This window comes from Kogia breviceps, chromosome 3 (genome assembly GCF_026419965.1).
Source record: "Kogia breviceps isolate mKogBre1 chromosome 3, mKogBre1 haplotype 1, whole genome shotgun sequence".
NCBI classification, from domain to species: domain Eukaryota; kingdom Metazoa; phylum Chordata; class Mammalia; order Artiodactyla; family Physeteridae; genus Kogia; species Kogia breviceps.
Window position 1 is genome coordinate 128,756,655 of NC_081312.1, and position 19,237 is coordinate 128,775,891.

Below are 19,237 nucleotides of genomic sequence, written 5' to 3' on the forward strand. Positions count from 1 at the left end.
GTGCTGATTTGCTCTCCCAGGTTGCTTGGTTGGCCAAAAAGGGCGTATGCGTTTTTTCCTGAATATATTCAGGAAAAAACGCATACGCCCTTTTTGGCCAACCGCATCATTGTCCACGATCTGGCGCTTTTCATGTGCTATCGGGGCCATTCCGATGTACCCGTTGACATCCGTTTCCTGCAATTCTGCCTTGCGTTCAACGCCTCTTCGTAGCCTGACCTCAATATATTTTGGGGCGATAGTTATCGTTTAGAACTCTGCAGGTTTGGGAAGTGCAGTGCCCCTGAGCTCCATTTCCCAAGTCGCTTTTTTGTGAGTGGGACGCAACACGGCTGGATGGCTTCACGCCCTCTTGTCGATCCGCGGTGGCAGGCTGAACCTCTGGTGAATTCTTCTTCGTGATGGGAAATGAGAGTGACATGTGCCCGACCAAACACCTCCAGCGAGTCTCTCATTGGTTCCCCCTCTTGCAGTTCATCCTGCGGACAAATTGCAGACGGTACGAAAGAGGCATGGAAAGGCGCCGAGTCTCCAAGTGGGGAGATTGTTAGTAAGGGGGCCTGAATGGAGAACACGAGCACCAGGAGATGAAAACTGAGGTGAGTTTCAGAAAGCTTTCCCGATCCCACGGTGTAGCATCCGCTGGGTTTCCAATGAGTGCTTTCGCTGTCGGAAGATTGCGTTGAACCTGGAGAGTTGGGACCCATGGAATGGGGAGCACGCAGGATTCCTTTCAAGGGTCTGCATTTGCTTTCCCAACCTCACCAATCATCTCAGCCCCAAGAGTGTCCAGCCTTATGTCTTCTGCCGCTGGGGCTGTAGATGTGGTCAATCCTGGTTGCATGCCAGTCCCTGAACGCATTTTGGAAGAATTTCTCTCTGTTTTGCCCTGCTTGTTTCTTCTTTGTGTTGGAAATGTATCCTCAGAATGGGTCTGAGCTGATTTTCCCTGCTGTTTTTAGGCCGCTTTACACACACTTGATGCACTTACACAGAGATATCAAGACTTAGCTTTTAAGATGCTGACTAGTCGGATAGATACTTGTGCGATGAACAGGGTCTGGTGAGTCCAGTTGATTGAGCAAGGAGTAGGTCGTGTCCATTCCATATTCGGTTTTCGGAAGGGTATCTGTGCTCATTTCAAACTCGAGTTTTATGCGTCACCCCACCTCACCTTTCCCCTGAAGCAGGCATAAGTGTGTTTTCTAAAAGCGTGACTCTGTTCTGTTTGGGGATTCCCTTCATGGGGAGCGATTTTTACATTCCCTCGAGAAGTGATATCATAAGTTTCTTTTTTTGTGGGACTAATTTCACTGAGGATGATCGTACCTAAATCCACTCAGGATGCTGCTACCAGCCTCATGACGTGGATTTCATGGCTGAGTGACACTCCATTGGACCTACGTAGCACCACTTGTCCACTTGTCCACTTGTCGTTGTCCACTTGTCCACTCGTCTTTGTCCACTTGGCTCTTTCCTGGGATATGAAACGTGTACCGGAGTGGAGGTTCTTGTCAAGACAGCAGCCCTCAACTTTGGGGTCCCTGTGTCTGGTTGATTTTTTCATTTTCCCAAGGTCAACGCCCATGTGTGGAAGTGCCCTATGCTCTGTGGTTCTGTGTTTTACATGGCTGGGGAAAGAGGATACACTTGTGAAGATTGGCTGTTGGCCATTGACATCCCGCCCATCAGCTTAACAAGGCTCCCTTGACTCCGTGGCCTGTCCTGCCTTTCTGGTTTTTAGACTTTTTTCGCCTGGCCCTTTTGCCCCGGGGAGGGGGCGAGAGATTTCTTTGTAGTGCTGATTTGCTCTCCCAGGTTGCTTGGTTGGCCAAAAAGGGCGTATGCGTTTTTTCCTGAATATATTCAGGAAAAAACGCATACGCCCTTTTTGGCCAACCGCATCATTGTCCACGTTCTGGCGCTTTTCATGTGCTATCGGGGCCATTCCGATGTACCCGTTGACATCCGTTTCCTGCAATTCTGCCTTGCGTTCAACGCCTCTTCGTAGCCTGACCTCAATATATTTTGGGGCGATAGTTATCGTTTAGAACTCTGCAGGTTTGGGAAGTGCAGTGCCCCTGAGCTCCATTTCCCAAGTCGCTTTTTTGTGAGTGGGACGCAACACGGCTGGATGGCTTCACGCCCTATTGTCGATCCGCGGTGGCAGGCTGAACCTCTGGTGAATTCTTCTTCGTGATGGGAAATGAGAGTGACATGTGCCCGACCAAACACCTCCAGCGAGTCTCTCATTGGTTCCCCCTCTTGCAGTTCATCCTGCGGACAAATTGCAGACGGTACGAAAGAGGCATGGAAAGGCGCCGAGTCTCCAAGTGGGGAGATTGTTAGTAAGGGGGCCTGAATGGAGAACACGAGCACCAGGAGATGAAAACTGAGGTGAGTTTCAGAAAGCTTTCCCGATCCCACGGTGTAGCATCCGCTGGGTTTCCAATGAGTGCTTTCGCTGTCGGAAGATTGCGTTGAACCTGGAGAGTTGGGACCCATGGAATGGGGAGCACGCAGGATTCCTTTCAAGGGTCTGCATTTGCTTTCCCAACCTCACCAATCGTCTCAGCCCCAAGAGTGTCCAGCCTTATGTCTTCTGCCGCTGGGGCTGTAGATGTGGTCAATCCTGGTTGCATGCCAGTCCCTGAACGCATTTTGGAAGAATTTCTCTCTGTTTTGCCCTGCTTGTTTCTTCTTTGTGTTGGAAATGTATCCTCAGAATGGGTCTGAGCTGATTTTCCCTGCTGTTTTTAGGCCGCTTTACACACACTTGATGCAGTTACACAGAGATATCAAGACTTAGCTTTTAAGATGCTGACTAGTCGGATAGATACTTGTGCGATGAACAGGGTCTGGTGAGTCCAGTTGATTGAGCAAGGAGTAGGTCGTGTCCATTCCATATTCGGTTTTCGGAAGGGTATGTGTGCTCATTTCAAACTCGAGTTTTATGCGTCACCCCACCTCACCTTTCCCCTGAAGCAGGCATAAGTGTGTTTTCTAAAAGCGTGACTCTGTTCTGTTTGGGGATTCCCTTCATGGGGAGCGATTTTTACATTCCCTCGAGAAGTGATATCATAAGTTTCTTTTTTTGTGGGACTTATTTCACTGAGGATGATCGTACCTAAATCCACTCAGGATGCTGCTACCAGCCTCATGACGTGGATTTCATGGCTGAGTGACACTCCATTGGACCTACGTAGCACCACTTGTCCACTTGTCCACTTGTCTTTGTCCACTTGTCCACTCGTCTTTGTCCACTTGGCTCTTTCCTGGGATATGAAACGTGTACCGGAGTGGAGGTTCTTGTCAAGACAGCAGCCCTCAACTTTGGGGTCCCTGTGTCTGGTTGATTTTTTCATTTTCCCAAGGTCAACGCCCATGTGTGGAAGTGCCCTATGCTCTGTGGTTCTGTGTTTTACATGGCTGGGGAAAGAGGATACACTTGTGAAGATTGGCTGTTGGCCATTGACATCCCGCCCATCAGCTTAACAAGGCTCCCTTGACTCCGTGGCCTGTCCTGCCTTTCTGGTTTTTAGACTTTTTTCGCCTGGCCCTTTTGCCCCGGGGAGGGGGCGAGAGATTTCTTTGTAGTGCTGATTTGCTCTCCCAGGTTGCTTGGTTGGCCAAAAAGGGCGTATGCGTTTTTTCCTGAATATATTCAGGAAAAAACGCATACGCCCTTTTTGGCCAACCGCATCATTGTCCACGTTCTGGCGCTTTTCATGTGCTATCGGGGCCATTCCGATGTACCCGTTGACATCCGTTTCCTGCAATTCTGCCTTGCGTTCAACGCCTCTTCGTAGCCTGACCTCAATATATTTTGGGGCGATAGTTATCGTTTAGAACTCTGCAGGTTTGGGAAGTGCAGTGCCCCTGAGCTCCATTTCCCAAGTCGCTTTTTTGTGAGTGGGACGCAACACGGCTGGATGGCTTCACGCCCTCTTGTCGATCCGGGGTGGCAGGCTGAACCTCTGGTGAATTCTTCTTCGTGATGGGAAATGAGAGTGACATGTGCCCGACCAAACACCTCCAGCGAGTCTCTCATTGGTTCCCCCTCTTGCAGTTCATCCTGCGGACAAATTGCAGACGGTACGAAAGAGGCATGGAAAGGCGCCGAGTCTCCAAGTGGGGAGATTGTTAGTAAGGGGGCCTGAATGGAGAACACGAGCACCAGGAGATGAAAACTGAGGTGAGTTTCAGAAAGCTTTCCCGATCCCACGGTGTAGCATCCGCTGGGTTTCCAATGAGTGCTTTCGCTGTCGGAAGATTGCGTTGAACCTGGAGAGTTGGGACCCATGGAATGGGGAGCACGCAGGATTCCTTTCAAGGGTCTGCATTTGCTTTCCCAACCTCACCAATCGTCTCAGCCCCAAGAGTGTCCAGCCTTATGTCTTCTGCCGCTGGGGCTGTAGATGTGGTCAATCCTGGTTGCATGCCAGTCCCTGAATGCATTTTGGAAGAATTTCTCTCTGTTTTGCCCTGCTTGTTTCTTCTTTATGTTGGAAATGTATCCTCAGAATGGGTCTGAGCTGATTTTCCCTGCTGGTTTTAGGCCGCTTTACACACACTTGATGCACTTACACAGAGATATCAAGACTTAGCTTTTAAGATGCTTACTAGTCGGATAGATACTTGTGCGATGAACAGTGTCTGGTGAGTCCAGTTGATTGAGCAAGAAGTAGGTCGTGTCCATTCCATATTCGGTTTTCGGAAGGGTATGTGTGCTCATTTCAAACTCGAGTTTATGCGTCACGCCACCTCACCTTTCCCCTGAAGCAGGCATAAGTGTGTTTTCTAAAAGCGTGACTCTGTTCTGTTTGGGGATTCCGTTCATGGGGAGCGATTTTTACATTCCCTCGATAAGTGATATCATAAGTTTCTTTTTTGGTGGGACTTATTTCACTGAGGATGATCATACCTAAATCCACTCAGGATGCTGCTACCAGCCTCATGACGTGGATTTCATGGCTGAGTGACACTCCATTGGACCTACGTAGCACCACTTGTCCACTTGTCCTCTTGTCGTTGTCCACTTGTCCACTCGTCTTTGTCCACTTTGCTCTTTCCTGGGATATGAAACGTGTACCGGAGTGGAGGTTCTTGTCAAGACAGTAGCCCTCAACTTTGGGGTCCCTCTGTCTGGTTGATTTTTTCATTTTCCCAAGGTCAACGCCCATGTGTGGAAGTGCCCTATGCTCTGTGGTTCTGTGTTTTACATGGTTTGGGAAAGAGGATACACTTGTGAAGATTGGCTGTTGGCCATTGACATCCCGCCAATCAGCTTAACAAGGCTCCCTTGACTCCGTGGGCTGTCCTGCCTTTCTGGTTTTTAGACTTTTTTCGCCTGGCCCTTTTGCCCCGGGGGGGGGGGCGAGAGATTTCTTTGTAGTGCTGATTTGCTCTCCCAGGTTGCTTGGTTGGCCAAAAAGGGCGTATGCGTTTTTTCCTGAATATATTCAGGAAAAAACGCATACGCCCTTTTTGGCCAACCGCATCATTGTCCACGATCTGGCGCTTTTCATGTGCTATCGGGGCCATTCCGATGTACCCGTTGACATCCGTTTCCTGCAATTCTGCCTTGCGTTCAACGCCACTTCGTAGCCTGACCTCAATATATTTTGGGGCGATAGTTATCGTTTAGAACTCTGCAGGTTTGGGAAGTGCAGTGCCCCTGAGCTCCATTTCCCAAGTCGCTTTTTTGTGAGTGGGACGCAACACGGCTGGATGGCTTCACGCCCTCTTGTCGATCCGGGGTGGCAGGCTGAACCTCTGGTGAATTCTTCTTCGTGATGGGAAATGAGAGTGACATGTGCCCGACCAAACACCTCCAGCGAGTCTCTCATTGGTTCCCCCTCTTGCAGTTCATCCTGCGGACAAATTGCAGACGGTACGAAAGAGGCATGGAAAGGCGCCGAGTCTCCAAGTGGGGAGAATGTTAGTAAGGGGGCCTGAATGGAGAACACGAGCACCAGGAGATGAAAACTGAGGTGAGTTTCAGAAAGCTTTCCCGATCCCACGGTGTAGCATCCGCTGGGTTTCCAATGAGTGCTTTCGCTGTCGGAAGATTGCGTTGAACCTGGAGAGTTGGGACCCATGGAATGGGGAGCACGCAGGATTCCTTTCAAGGGTCTGCATTTGCTTTCCCAACCTCACCAATCATCTCAGCCCCAAGAGTGTCCAGCCTTATGTCTTCTGCCGCTGGGGCTGTAGATGTGGTCAATCCTGGTTGCATGCCAGTCCCTGAACGCATTTTGGAAGAATTTCTCTCTGTTTTGCCCTGCTTGTTTCTTCTTTGTGTTGGAAATGTATCCTCAGAATGGGTCTGAGCTGATTTTCCCTGCTGTTTTTAGGCCGCTTTACACACACTTGATGCACTTACACAGAGATATCAAGACTTAGCTTTTAAGATGCTGACTAGTCGGATAGATACTTGTGCGATGAACAGGGTCTGGTGAGTCCAGTTGATTGAGCAAGGAGTAGGTCGTGTCCATTCCATATTCGGTTTTCGGAAGGGTATCTGTGCTCATTTCAAACTCGAGTTTTATGCGTCACCCCACCTCACCTTTCCCCTGAAGCAGGCATAAGTGTGTTTTCTAAAAGCGTGACTCTGTTCTGTTTGGGGATTCCCTTCATGGGGAGCGATTTTTACATTCCCTCGAGAAGTGATATCATAAGTTTCTTTTTTTGTGGGACTTATTTCACTGAGGATGATCGTACCTAAATCCACTCAGGATGCTGCTACCAGCCTCATGACGTGGATTTCATGGCTGAGTGACACTCCATTGGACCTACGTAGCACCACTTGTCCACTTGTCCACTTGTCGTTGTCCACTTGTCCACTCGTCTTTGTCCACTTGGCTCTTTCCTGGGATATGAAACGTGTACCGGAGTGGAGGTTCTTGTCAAGACAGCAGCCCTCAACTTTGGGGTCCCTGTGTCTGGTTGATTTTTTCATTTTCCCAAGGTCAACGCCCATGTGTGGAAGTGCCCTATGCTCTGTGGTTCTGTGTTTTACATGGCTGGGGAAAGAGGATACACTTGTGAAGATTGGCTGTTGGCCATTGACATCCCGCCCATCAGCTTAACAAGGCTCCCTTGACTCCGTGGCCTGTCCTGCCTTTCTGGTTTTTAGACTTTTTTCGCCTGGCCCTTTTGCCCCGGGGAGGGGGCGAGAGATTTCTTTGTAGTGCTGATTTGCTCTCCCAGGTTGCTTGGTTGGCCAAAAAGGGCGTATGCGTTTTTTCCTGAATATATTCAGGAAAAAACGCATACGCCCTTTTTGGCCAACCGCATCATTGTCCACGTTCTGGCGCTTTTCATGTGCTATCGGGGCCATTCCGATGTACCCGTTGACATCCGTTTCCTGCAATTCTGCCTTGCGTTCAACGCCTCTTCGTAGCCTGACCTCAATATATTTTGGGGCGATAGTTATCGTTTAGAACTCTGCAGGTTTGGGAAGTGCAGTGCCCCTGAGCTCCATTTCCCAAGTCGCTTTTTTGTGAGTGGGACGCAACACGGCTGGATGGCTTCACGCCCTATTGTCGATCCGCGGTGGCAGGCTGAACCTCTGGTGAATTCTTCTTCGTGATGGGAAATGAGAGTGACATGTGCCCGACCAAACACCTCCAGCGAGTCTCTCATTGGTTCCCCCTCTTGCAGTTCATCCTGCGGACAAATTGCAGACGGTACGAAAGAGGCATGGAAAGGCGCCGAGTCTCCAAGTGGGGAGATTGTTAGTAAGGGGGCCTGAATGGAGAACACGAGCACCAGGAGATGAAAACTGAGGTGAGTTTCAGAAAGCTTTCCCGATCCCACGGTGTAGCATCCGCTGGGTTTCCAATGAGTGCTTTCGCTGTCGGAAGATTGCGTTGAACCTGGAGAGTTGGGACCCATGGAATGGGGAGCACGCAGGATTCCTTTCAAGGGTCTGCATTTGCTTTCCCAACCTCACCAATCGTCTCAGCCCCAAGAGTGTCCAGCCTTATGTCTTCTGCCGCTGGGGCTGTAGATGTGGTCAATCCTGGTTGCATGCCAGTCCCTGAAAGCATTTTGGAAGAATTTCTCTCTGTTTTGCCCTGCTTGTTTCTTCTTTGTGTTGGAAATGTATCCTCAGAATGGGTCTGAGCTGATTTTCCCTGCTGTTTTTAGGCCGCTTTACACACACTTGATGCACTTACACAGAGATATCAAGACTTAGCTTTTAAGATGCTGACTAGTCGGATAGATACTTGTGCGATGAACAGGGTCTGGTGAGTCCAGTTGATTGAGCAAGGAGTAGGTCGTGTCCATTCCATATTCGGTTTTCGGAAGGGTATCTGTGCTCATTTCAAACTCGAGTTTTATGCGTCACCCCACCTCACCTTTCCCCTGAAGCAGGCATAAGTGTGTTTTCTAAAAGCGTGACTCTGTTCTGTTTGGGGATTCCCTTCATGGGGAGCGATTTTTACATTCCCTCGAGAAGTGATATCATAAGTTTCTTTTTTTGTGGGACTTATTTCACTGAGGATGATCGTACCTAAATCCACTCAGGATGCTGCTACCAGCCTCATGACGTGGATTTCATGGCTGAGTGACACTCCATTGGACCTACGTAGCACCACTTGTCCACTTGTACACTTGTCTTTGTCCACTTGTCCACTCGTCTTTGTCCACTTGGCTCTTTCCTGGGATATGAAACGTGTACCGGAGTGGAGGTTCTTGTCAAGACAGCAGCCCTCAACTTTGGGGTCCCTGTGTCTGGTTGATTTTTTCATTTTCCCAAGGTCAACGCCCATGTGTGGAAGTGCCCTATGCTCTGTGGTTCTGTGTTTTACATGGCTGGGGAAAGAGGATACACTTGTGAAGATTGGCTGTTGGCCATTGACATCCCGCCCATCAGCTTAACAAGGCTCCCTTGACTCCGTGGCCTGTCCTGCCTTTCTGGTTTTTAGACTTTTTTCGCCTGGCCCTTTTGCCCCGGGGAGGGGGCGAGAGATTTCTTTGTAGTGCTGATTTGCACTCCCAGGTTGCTTGGTTGGCCAAAAAGGGCGTATGCGTTTTTTCCTGAATATATTCAGGAAAAAACGCATACGCCCTTTTTGGCCAACCGCATCATTGTCCACGTTCTGGCGCTTTTCATGTGCTATGGGGGCCATTCCGATGTACCCGTTGACATCCGTTTCCTGCAATTCTGCCTTGCGTTCAACGCCTCTTCGTAGCCTGACCTCAATATATTTTGGGGCGATAGTTATCGTTTAGAACTCTGCAGGTTTGGGAAGTGCAGTGCCCCTGAGCTCCATTTCCCAAGTCGCTTTTTTGTGAGTGGGACGCAACACGGCTGGATGGCTTCACGCCCTCTTGTCGATCCGGGGTGGCAGGCTGAACCTCTGGTGAATTCTTCTTCGTGATGGGAAATGAGAGTGACATGTGCCCGACCAAACACCTCCAGCGAGTCTCTCATTGGTTCCCCCTCTTGCAGTTCATCCTGCGGACAAATTGCAGACGGTACGAAAGAGGCATGGAAAGGCGCCGAGTCTCCAAGTGGGGAGATTGTTAGTAAGGGGGCCTGAATGGAGAACACGAGCACCAGGAGATGAAAACTGAGGTGAGTTTCAGAAAGCTTTCCCGATCCCACGGTGTAGCATCCGCTGGGTTTCCAATGAGTGCTTTCGCTGTCGGAAGATTGCGTTGAACCTGGAGAGTTGGGACCCATGGAATGGGGAGCACGCAGGATTCCTTTCAAGGGTCTGCATTTGCTGTCCCAACCTCACCAATCGTCTCAGCCCCAAGAGTGTCCAGCCTTATGTCTTCTGCCGCTGGGGCTGTAGATGTGGTCAATCCTGGTTGCATGCCAGTCCCTGAATGCATTTTGGAAGAATTTCTCTCTGTTTTGCCCTGTTTGTTTCTTCTTTATGTTGGAAATGTATCCTCAGAATGGGTCTGAGCTGATTTTCCCTGCTGGTTTTAGGCCGCTTTACACACACTTGATGCACTTACACAGAGATATCAAGACTTAGCTTTTAAGATGCTTACTAGTCGGATAGATACTTGTGCGATGAACAGGGTCTGGTGAGTCCAGTTGATTGAGCAAGAAGTAGGTCGTGTCCATTCCATATTCGGTTTTCGGAAGGGTATGTGTGCTCATTTCAAACTCGAGTTTATGCGTCACGCCACCTCACCTTTCCCCTGAAGCAGGCATAAGTGTGTTTTCTAAAAGCGTGACTCTGTTCTGTTTGGGGATTCCGTTCATGGGGAGCGATTTTTACATTCCCTCGATAAGTGATATCATAAGTTTCTTTTTTGGTGGGACTTATTTCACTGAGGATGATCATACCTAAATCCACTCAGGATGCTGCTACCAGCCTCATGACGTGGATTTCATGGCTGAGTGACACTCCATTGGACCTACGTAGCACCACTTGTCCACTTGTCCTCTTGTCGTTGTCCACTTGTCCACTCGTCTTTGTCCACTTTGCTCTTTCCTGGGATATGAAACGTGTACCGGAGTGGAGGTTCTTGTCAAGACAGTAGCCCTCAACTTTGGGGTCCCTCTGTCTGGTTGATTTTTTCATTTTCCCAAGGTCAACGCCCATGTGTGGAAGTGCCCTATGCTCTGTGGTTCTGTGTTTTACATGGTTTGGGAAAGAGGATACACTTGTGAAGATTGGCTGTTGGCCATTGACATCCCGCCAATCAGCTTAACAAGGCTCCCTTGACTCCGTGGGCTGTCCTGCCTTTCTGGTTTTTAGACTTTTTTCGCCTGGCCCTTTTGCCCCGGGGGGGGGGGGCGAGAGATTTCTTTGTAGTGCTGATTTGCTCTCCCAGGTTGCTTGGTTGGCCAAAAAGGGCGTATGCGTTTTTTCCTGAATATATTCAGGATATATTCAGGAAAAAACGCATACGCCCTTTTTGGCCAAACGCATCATTGTCCACGATCTGGCGCTTTTCATGTGCTATCGGGGCCATTCCGATGTACCCGTTGACATCCGTTTCCTGCAATTCTGCCTTGCGTTCAACGCCACTTCGTAGCCTGACCTCAATATATTTTGGGGCGATAGTTATCGTTTAGAACTCTGCAGGTTTGGGAAGTGCAGTGCCCCTGAGCTCCATTTCCCAAGTCGCTTTTTTGTGAGTGGGACGCAACACGGCTGGATGGCTTCACGCCCTATTGTCGATCCGCGGTGGCAGGCTGAACCTCTGGTGAATTCTTCTTCGTGATGGGAAATGAGAGTGACATGTGCCCGACCAAACACCTCCAGCGAGTCTCTCATTGGTTCCCCCTCTTGCAGTTCATCCTGCGGACAAATTGCAGACGGTACGAAAGAGGCATGGAAAGGCGCCGAGTCTCCAAGTGGGGAGAATGTTAGTAAGGGGGCCTGAATGGAGAACACGAGCACCAGGAGATGAAAACTGAGGTGAGTTTCAGAAAGCTTTCCCGATCCCACGGTGTAGCATCCGCTGGGTTTCCAATGAGTGCTTTCGCTGTCGGAAGATTGCGTTGAACCTGGAGAGTTGGGACCCATGGAATGGGGAGCACGCAGGATTCCTTTCAAGGGTCTGCATTTGCTTTCCCAACCTCACCAATCATCTCAGCCCCAAGAGTCTCCAGCCTTATGTCTTCTGCCGCTGGGGCTGTAGATGTGGTCAATCCTGGTTGCATGCCAGTCCCTGAACGCATTTTGGAAGAATTTCTCTCTGTTTTGCCCTGCTTGTTTCTTCTTTGTGTTGGAAATGTATCCTCAGAATGGGTCTGAGCTGATTTTCCCTGCTGTTTTTAGGCCGCTTTACACACACTTGATGCACTTACACAGAGATATCAAGACTTAGCTTTTAAGATGCTGACTAGTCGGATAGATACTTGTGCGATGAACAGGGTCTGGTGAGTCCAGTTGATTGAGCAAGGAGTAGGTCGTGTCCATTCCATATTCGGTTTTCGGAAGGGTATCTGTGCTCATTTCAAACTCGAGTTTTATGCGTCACCCCACCTCACCTTTCCCCTGAAGCAGGCATAAGTGTGTTTTCTAAAAGCGTGACTCTGTTCTGTTTGGGGATTCCCTTCATGGGGAGCGATTTTTACATTCCCTCGAGAAGTGATATCATAAGTTTCTTTTTTTGTGGGACTTATTTCACTGAGGATGATCGTACCTAAATCCACTCAGGATGCTGCTACCAGCCTCATGACGTGGATTTCATGGCTGAGTGACACTCCATTGGACCTACGTAGCACCACTTGTCCACTTGTCCACTTGTCGTTGTCCACTTGTCCACTCGTCTTTGTCCACTTGGCTCTTTCCTGGGATATGAAACGTGTACCGGAGTGGAGGTTCTTGTCAAGACAGCAGCCCTCAACTTTGGGGTCCCTGTGTCTGGTTGATTTTTTCATTTTCCCAAGGTCAACGCCCATGTGTGGAAGTGCCCTATGCTCTGTGGTTCTGTGTTTTACATGGCTGGGGAAAGAGGATACACTTGTGAAGATTGGCTGTTGGCCATTGACATCCCGCCCATCAGCTTAACAAGGCTCCCTTGACTCCGTGGCCTGTCCTGCCTTTCTGGTTTTTAGACTTTTTTCGCCTGGCCCTTTTGCCCCGGGGAGGGGGCGAGAGATTTCTTTGTAGTGCTGATTTGCTCTCCCAGGTTGCTTGGTTGGCCAAAAAGGGCGTATGCGTTTTTTCCTGAATATATTCAGGAAAAAACGCATACGCCCTTTTTGGCCAACCGCATCATTGTCCACGTTCTGGCGCTTTTCATGTGCTATCGGGGCCATTCCGATGTACCCGTTGACATCCGTTTCCTGCAATTCTGCCTTGCGTTCAACGCCTCTTCGTAGCCTGACCTCAATATATTTTGGGGCGATAGTTATCGTTTAGAACTCTGCAGGTTTGGGAAGTGCAGTGCCCCTGAGCTCCATTTCCCAAGTCGCTTTTTTGTGAGTGGGACGCAACACGGCTGGATGGCTTCACGCCCTATTGTCGATCCGCGGTGGCAGGCTGAACCTCTGGTGAATTCTTCTTCGTGATGGGAAATGAGAGTGACATGTGCCCGACCAAACACCTCCAGCGAGTCTCTCATTGGTTCCCCCTCTTGCAGTTCATCCTGCGGACAAATTGCAGACGGTACGAAAGAGGCATGGAAAGGCGCCGAGTCTCCAAGTGGGGAGATTGTTAGTAAGGGGGCCTGAATGGAGAACACGAGCACCAGGAGATGAAAACTGAGGTGAGTTTCAGAAAGCTTTCCCGATCCCACGGTGTAGCATCCGCTGGGTTTCCAATGAGTGCTTTCGCTGTCGGAAGATTGCGTTGAACCTGGAGAGTTGGGACCCATGGAATGGGGAGCACGCAGGATTCCTTTCAAGGGTCTGCATTTGCTTTCCCAACCTCACCAATCGTCTCAGCCCCAAGAGTGTCCAGCCTTATGTCTTCTGCCGCTGGGGCTGTAGATGTGGTCAATCCTGGTTGCATGCCAGTCCCTGAACGCATTTTGGAAGAATTTCTCTCTGTTTTGCCCTGCTTGTTTCTTCTTTGTGTTGGAAATGTATCCTCAGAATGGGTCTGAGCTGATTTTCCCTGCTGTTTTTAGGCCGCTTTACACACACTTGATGCACTTACACAGAGATATCAAGACTTAGCTTTTAAGATGCTGACTAGTCGGATAGATACTTGTGCGATGAACAGGGTCTGGTGAGTCCAGTTGATTGAGCAAGGAGTAGGTCGTGTCCATTCCATATTCGGTTTTCGGAAGGGTATCTGTGCTCATTTCAAACTCGAGTTTTATGCGTCACCCCACCTCACCTTTCCCCTGAAGCAGGCATAAGTGTGTTTTCTAAAAGCGTGACTCTGTTCTGTTTGGGGATTCCCTTCATGGGGAGCGATTTTTACATTCCCTCGAGAAGTGATATCATAAGTTTCTTTTTTTGTGGGACTTATTTCACTGAGGATGATCGTACCTAAATCCACTCAGGATGCTGCTACCAGCCTCATGACGTGGATTTCATGGCTGAGTGACACTCCATTGGACCTACGTAGCACCACTTGTCCACTTGTCCACTTGTCGTTGTCCACTTGTCCACTCGTCTTTGTCCACTTGGCTCTTTCCTGGGATATGAAACGTGTACCGGAGTGGAGGTTCTTGTCAAGACAGCAGCCCTCAACTTTGGGGTCCCTGTGTCTGGTTGATTTTTTCATTTTCCCAAGGTCAACGCCCATGTGTGGAAGTGCCCTATGCTCTGTGGTTCTGTGTTTTACATGGCTGGGGAAAGAGGATACACTTGTGAAGATTGGCTGTTGGCCATTGACATCCCGCCCATCAGCTTAACAAGGCTCCCTTGACTCCGTGGCCTGTCCTGCCTTTCTGGTTTTTAGACTTTTTTCGCCTGGCCCTTTTGCCCCGGGGAGGGGGCGAGAGATTTCTTTGTAGTGCTGATTTGCTCTCCCAGGTTGCTTGGTTGGCCAAAAAGGGCGTATGCGTTTTTTCCTGAATATATTCAGGAAAAAACGCATACGCCCTTTTTGGCCAACCGCATCATTGTCCACGTTCTGGCGCTTTTCATGTGCTATCGGGGCCATTCCGATGTACCCGTTGACATCCGTTTCCTGCAATTCTGCCTTGCGTTCAACGCCTCTTCGTAGCCTGACCTCAATATATTTTGGGGCGATAGTTATCGTTTAGAACTCTGCAGGTTTGGGAAGTGCAGTGCCCCTGAGCTCCATTTCCCAAGTCGCTTTTTTGTGAGTGGGACGCAACACGGCTGGATGGCTTCACGCCCTATTGTCGATCCGCGGTGGCAGGCTGAACCTCTGGTGAATTCTTCTTCGTGATGGGAAATGAGAGTGACATGTGCCCGACCAAACACCTCCAGCGAGTCTCTCATTGGTTCCCCCTCTTGCAGTTCATCCTGCGGACAAATTGCAGACGGTACGAAAGAGGCATGGAAAGGCGCCGAGTCTCCAAGTGGGGAGATTGTTAGTAAGGGGGCCTGAATGGAGAACACGAGCACCAGGAGATGAAAACTGAGGTGAGTTTCAGAAAGCTTTCCCGATCCCACGGTGTAGCATCCGCTGGGTTTCCAATGAGTGCTTTCGCTGTCGGAAGATTGCGTTGAACCTGGAGAGTTGGGACCCATGGAATGGGGAGCACGCAGGATTCCTTTCAAGGGTCTGCATTTGCTTTCCCAACCTCACCAATCGTCTCAGCCCCAAGAGTGTCCAGCCTTATGTCTTCTGCCGCTGGGGCTGTAGATGTGGTCAATCCTGGTTGCATGCCAGTCCCTGAAAGCATTTTGGAAGAATTTCTCTCTGTTTTGCCCTGCTTGTTTCTTCTTTGTGTTGGAAATGTATCCTCAGAATGGGTCTGAGCTGATTTTCCCTGCTGTTTTTAGGCCGCTTTACACACACTTGATGCACTTACACAGAGATATCAAGACTTAGCTTTTAAGATGCTGACTAGTCGGATAGATACTTGTGCGATGAACAGGGTCTGGTGAGTCCAGTTGATTGAGCAAGGAGTAGGTCGTGTCCATTCCATATTCGGTTTTCGGAAGGGTATCTGTGCTCATTTCAAACTCGAGTTTTATGCGTCACCCCACCTCACCTTTCCCCTGAAGCAGGCATAAGTGTGTTTTCTAAAAGCGTGACTCTGTTCTGTTTGGGGATTCCCTTCATGGGGAGCGATTTTTACATTCCCTCGAGAAGTGATATCATAAGTTTCTTTTTTTGTGGGACTTATTTCACTGAGGATGATCGTACCTAAATCCACTCAGGATGCTGCTACCAGCCTCATGACGTGGATTTCATGGCTGAGTGACACTCCATTGGACCTACGTAGCACCACTTGTACACTTGTCCACTTGTCTTTGTCCACTTGTCCACTCGTCTTTGTCCACTTGGCTCTTTCCTGGGATATGAAACGTGTACCGGAGTGGAGGTTCTTGTCAAGACAGCAGCCCTCAACTTTGGGGTCCCTGTGTCTGGTTGATTTTTTCATTTTCCCAAGGTCAACGCCCATGTGTGGAAGTGCCCTATGCTCTGTGGTTCTGTGTTTTACATGGCTGGGGAAAGAGGATACACTTGTGAAGATTGGCTGTTGGCCATTGACATCCCGCCCATCAGCTTAACAAGGCTCCCTTGACTCCGTGGCCTGTCCTGCCTTTCTGGTTTTTAGACTTTTTTCGCCTGGCCCTTTTGCCCCGGGGAGGGGGCGAGAGATTTCTTTGTAGTGCTGATTTGCTCTCCCAGGTTGCTTGGTTGGCCAAAAAGGGCGTATGCGTTTTTTCCTGAATATATTCAGGAAAAAACGCATACGCCCTTTTTGGCCAACCGCATCATTGTCCACGTTCTGGCGCTTTTCATGTGCTATCGGGGCCATTCCGATGTACCCGTTGACATCCGTTTCCTGCAATTCTGCCTTGCGTTCAACGCCTCTTCGTAGCCTGACCTCAATATATTTTGGGGCGATAGTTATCGTTTAGAACTCTGCAGGTTTGGGAAGTGCAGTGCCCCTGAGCTCCATTTCCCAAGTCGCTTTTTTGTGAGTGGGACGCAACACGGCTGGATGGCTTCACGCCCTCTTGTCGATCCGGGGTGGCAGGCTGAACCTCTGGTGAATTCTTCTTCGTGATGGGAAATGAGAGTGACATGTGCCCGACCAAACACCTCCAGCGAGTCTCTCATTGGTTCCCCCTCTTGCAGTTCATCCTGCGGACAAATTGCAGACGGTACGAAAGAGGCATGGAAAGGCGCCGAGTCTCCAAGTGGGGAGATTGTTAGTAAGGGGGCCTGAATGGAGAACACGAGCACCAGGAGATGAAAACTGAGGTGAGTTTCAGAAAGCTTTCCCGATCCCACGGTGTAGCATCCGCTGGGTTTCCAATGAGTGCTTTCGCTGTCGGAAGATTGCGTTGAACCTGGAGAGTTGGGACCCATGGAATGGGGAGCACGCAGGATTCCTTTCAAGGGTCTGCATTTGCTTTCCCAACCTCACCAATCGTCTCAGCCCCAAGAGTGTCCAGCCTTATGTCTTCTGCCGCTGGGGCTGTAGATGTGGTCAATCCTGGTTGCATGCCAGTCCCTGAACGCATTTTGGAAGAATTTCTCTCTGTTTTGCCCTGCTTGTTTCTTCTTTGTGTTGGAAATGTATCCTCAGAATGGGTCTGAGCTGATTTTCCCTGCTGTTTTTAGGCCGCTTTACACACACTTGATGCACTTACACAGAGATATCAAGACTTAGCTTTTAAGATGCTGACTAGTCGGATAGATACTTGTGCGATGAACAGGGTCTGGTGAGTCCAGTTGATTGAGCAAGGAGTAGGTCGTGTCCATTCCATATTCGGTTTTCGGAAGGGTATCTGTGCTCATTTCAAACTCGAGTTTTATGCGTCACCCCACCTCACCTTTCCCCTGAAGCAGGCATAAGTGTGTTTTCTAAAAGCGTGACTCTGTTCTGTTTGGGGATTCCCTTCATGGGGAGCGATTTTTACATTCCCTCGAGAAGTGATATCATAAGTTTCTTTTTTTGTGGGACTTATTTCACTGAGGATGATCGTACCTAAATCCACTCAGGATGCTGCTACCAGCCTCATGACGTGGATTTCATGGCTGAGTGACACTCCATTGGACCTACGTAGCACCACTTGTCCACTTGTCCACTTGTCGTTGTCCACTTGTCCACTCGTCTTTGTCCACTTGGCTCTTTCCTGGGATATGAAACGTGTACCGGAGTGGAGGTTCTTGTCAAGACAGCAGCCCTCAACTTTGGGGTCCCTGTGTCTGGTTGATTTTTTCATTTTCCCAAGGTCAACGCCCATGTGTGGAAGTGCCCTATGCTCTGTGGTTCTGTGTTTTACATGGCTGGGGAAAGAGGATACACTTGTGAAGATTGGCTGTTGGCCATTGACATCCCGCCCATCAGCTTAACAAGGCTCCCTTGACTCCGTGGCCTGTCCTGCCTTTCTGGTTTTTAGACTTTTTTCGCCTGGCCCTTTTGCCCCGGGGAGGGGGCGAGAGATTTCTTTGTAGTGCTGATTTGCTCTCCCAGGTTGCTTGGTTGGCCAAAAAGGGCGTATGCGTTTTTTCCTGAATATATTCAGGAAAAAACGCATACGCCCTTTTTGGCCAACCGCATCATTGTCCACGTTCTGGCGCTTTTCATGTGCTGTCGGGGCCATTCCGATGTACCCGTTGACATCCGTTTCCTGCAATTCTGCCTTGCGTTCAACGCCACTTCGTAGCCTGACCTCAATATATTTTGGGGCGATAGTTATCGTTTAGAACTCTGCAGGTTTGGGAAGTGCAGTGCCCCTGAGCTCCATTTCCCAAGTCGCTTTTTTGTGAGTGGGACGCAACACGGCTGGATGGCTTCACGCCCTCTTGTCGATCCGCGGTGGCAGGCTGAACCTCTGGTGAATTCTTCTTCGTGATGGGAAATGAGAGTGACATGTGCCCGACCAAACACCTCCAGCGAGTCTCTCATTGGTTCCCCCTCTTGCAGTTCATCCTGCGGACAAATTGCAGACGGTACGAAAGAGGCATGGAAAGGCGCCGAGTCTCCAAGTGGGGAGATTGTTAGTAAGGGGGCCTGAATGGAGAACACGAGCACCAGGAGATGAAAACTGAGGTGAGTTTCAGAAAGCTTTCCCGATCCCACGGTGTAGCATCCGCTGGGTTTCCAATGAGTGCTTTCGCTGTCGGAAGATTGCGTTGAACCTGGAGAGTTGGGACCCATGGAATGGGGAGCACGCAGGATTCCTTTCAAGGGTCTGCATTTGCTTTCCCAACCTCACCAATCGTCTCAGCCCCAAGAGTGTCCAGCCTTATGTCTTCTGCCGCTGGGGCTGTAGATGTGGTCAATCCTGGTTGCATGCCAGTCCCTGAATGCATTTTGGAAGAATTTCTCTGTTTTGCCCTGCTTGTTTCTTCTTTATGTTGGAAATGTATCCTCAGAATGGGTCTGAGCTGATTTTCCCTGCTGGTTTTAGGCCGCTTTACACACACTTGATGCACTTACACAGAGATATCAAGACTTAGCTTTTAAGATGCTTACTAGTCGGATAGATACTTGTGCGATGAACAGGGTCTGGTGAGTCCAGTTGATTGAGCAAGAAGTAGGTCGTGTCCATTCCATATTCGGTTTTCGGAAGGGTATGTGTGCTCATTTCAAACTCGAGTTTATGCGTCACCCCACCTCACCTTTCCCCTGAAGCAGGCATAAGTGTGTTTTCTAAAAGCGTGACTCTGTTCTGTTTGGGGATTCCGTTCATGGG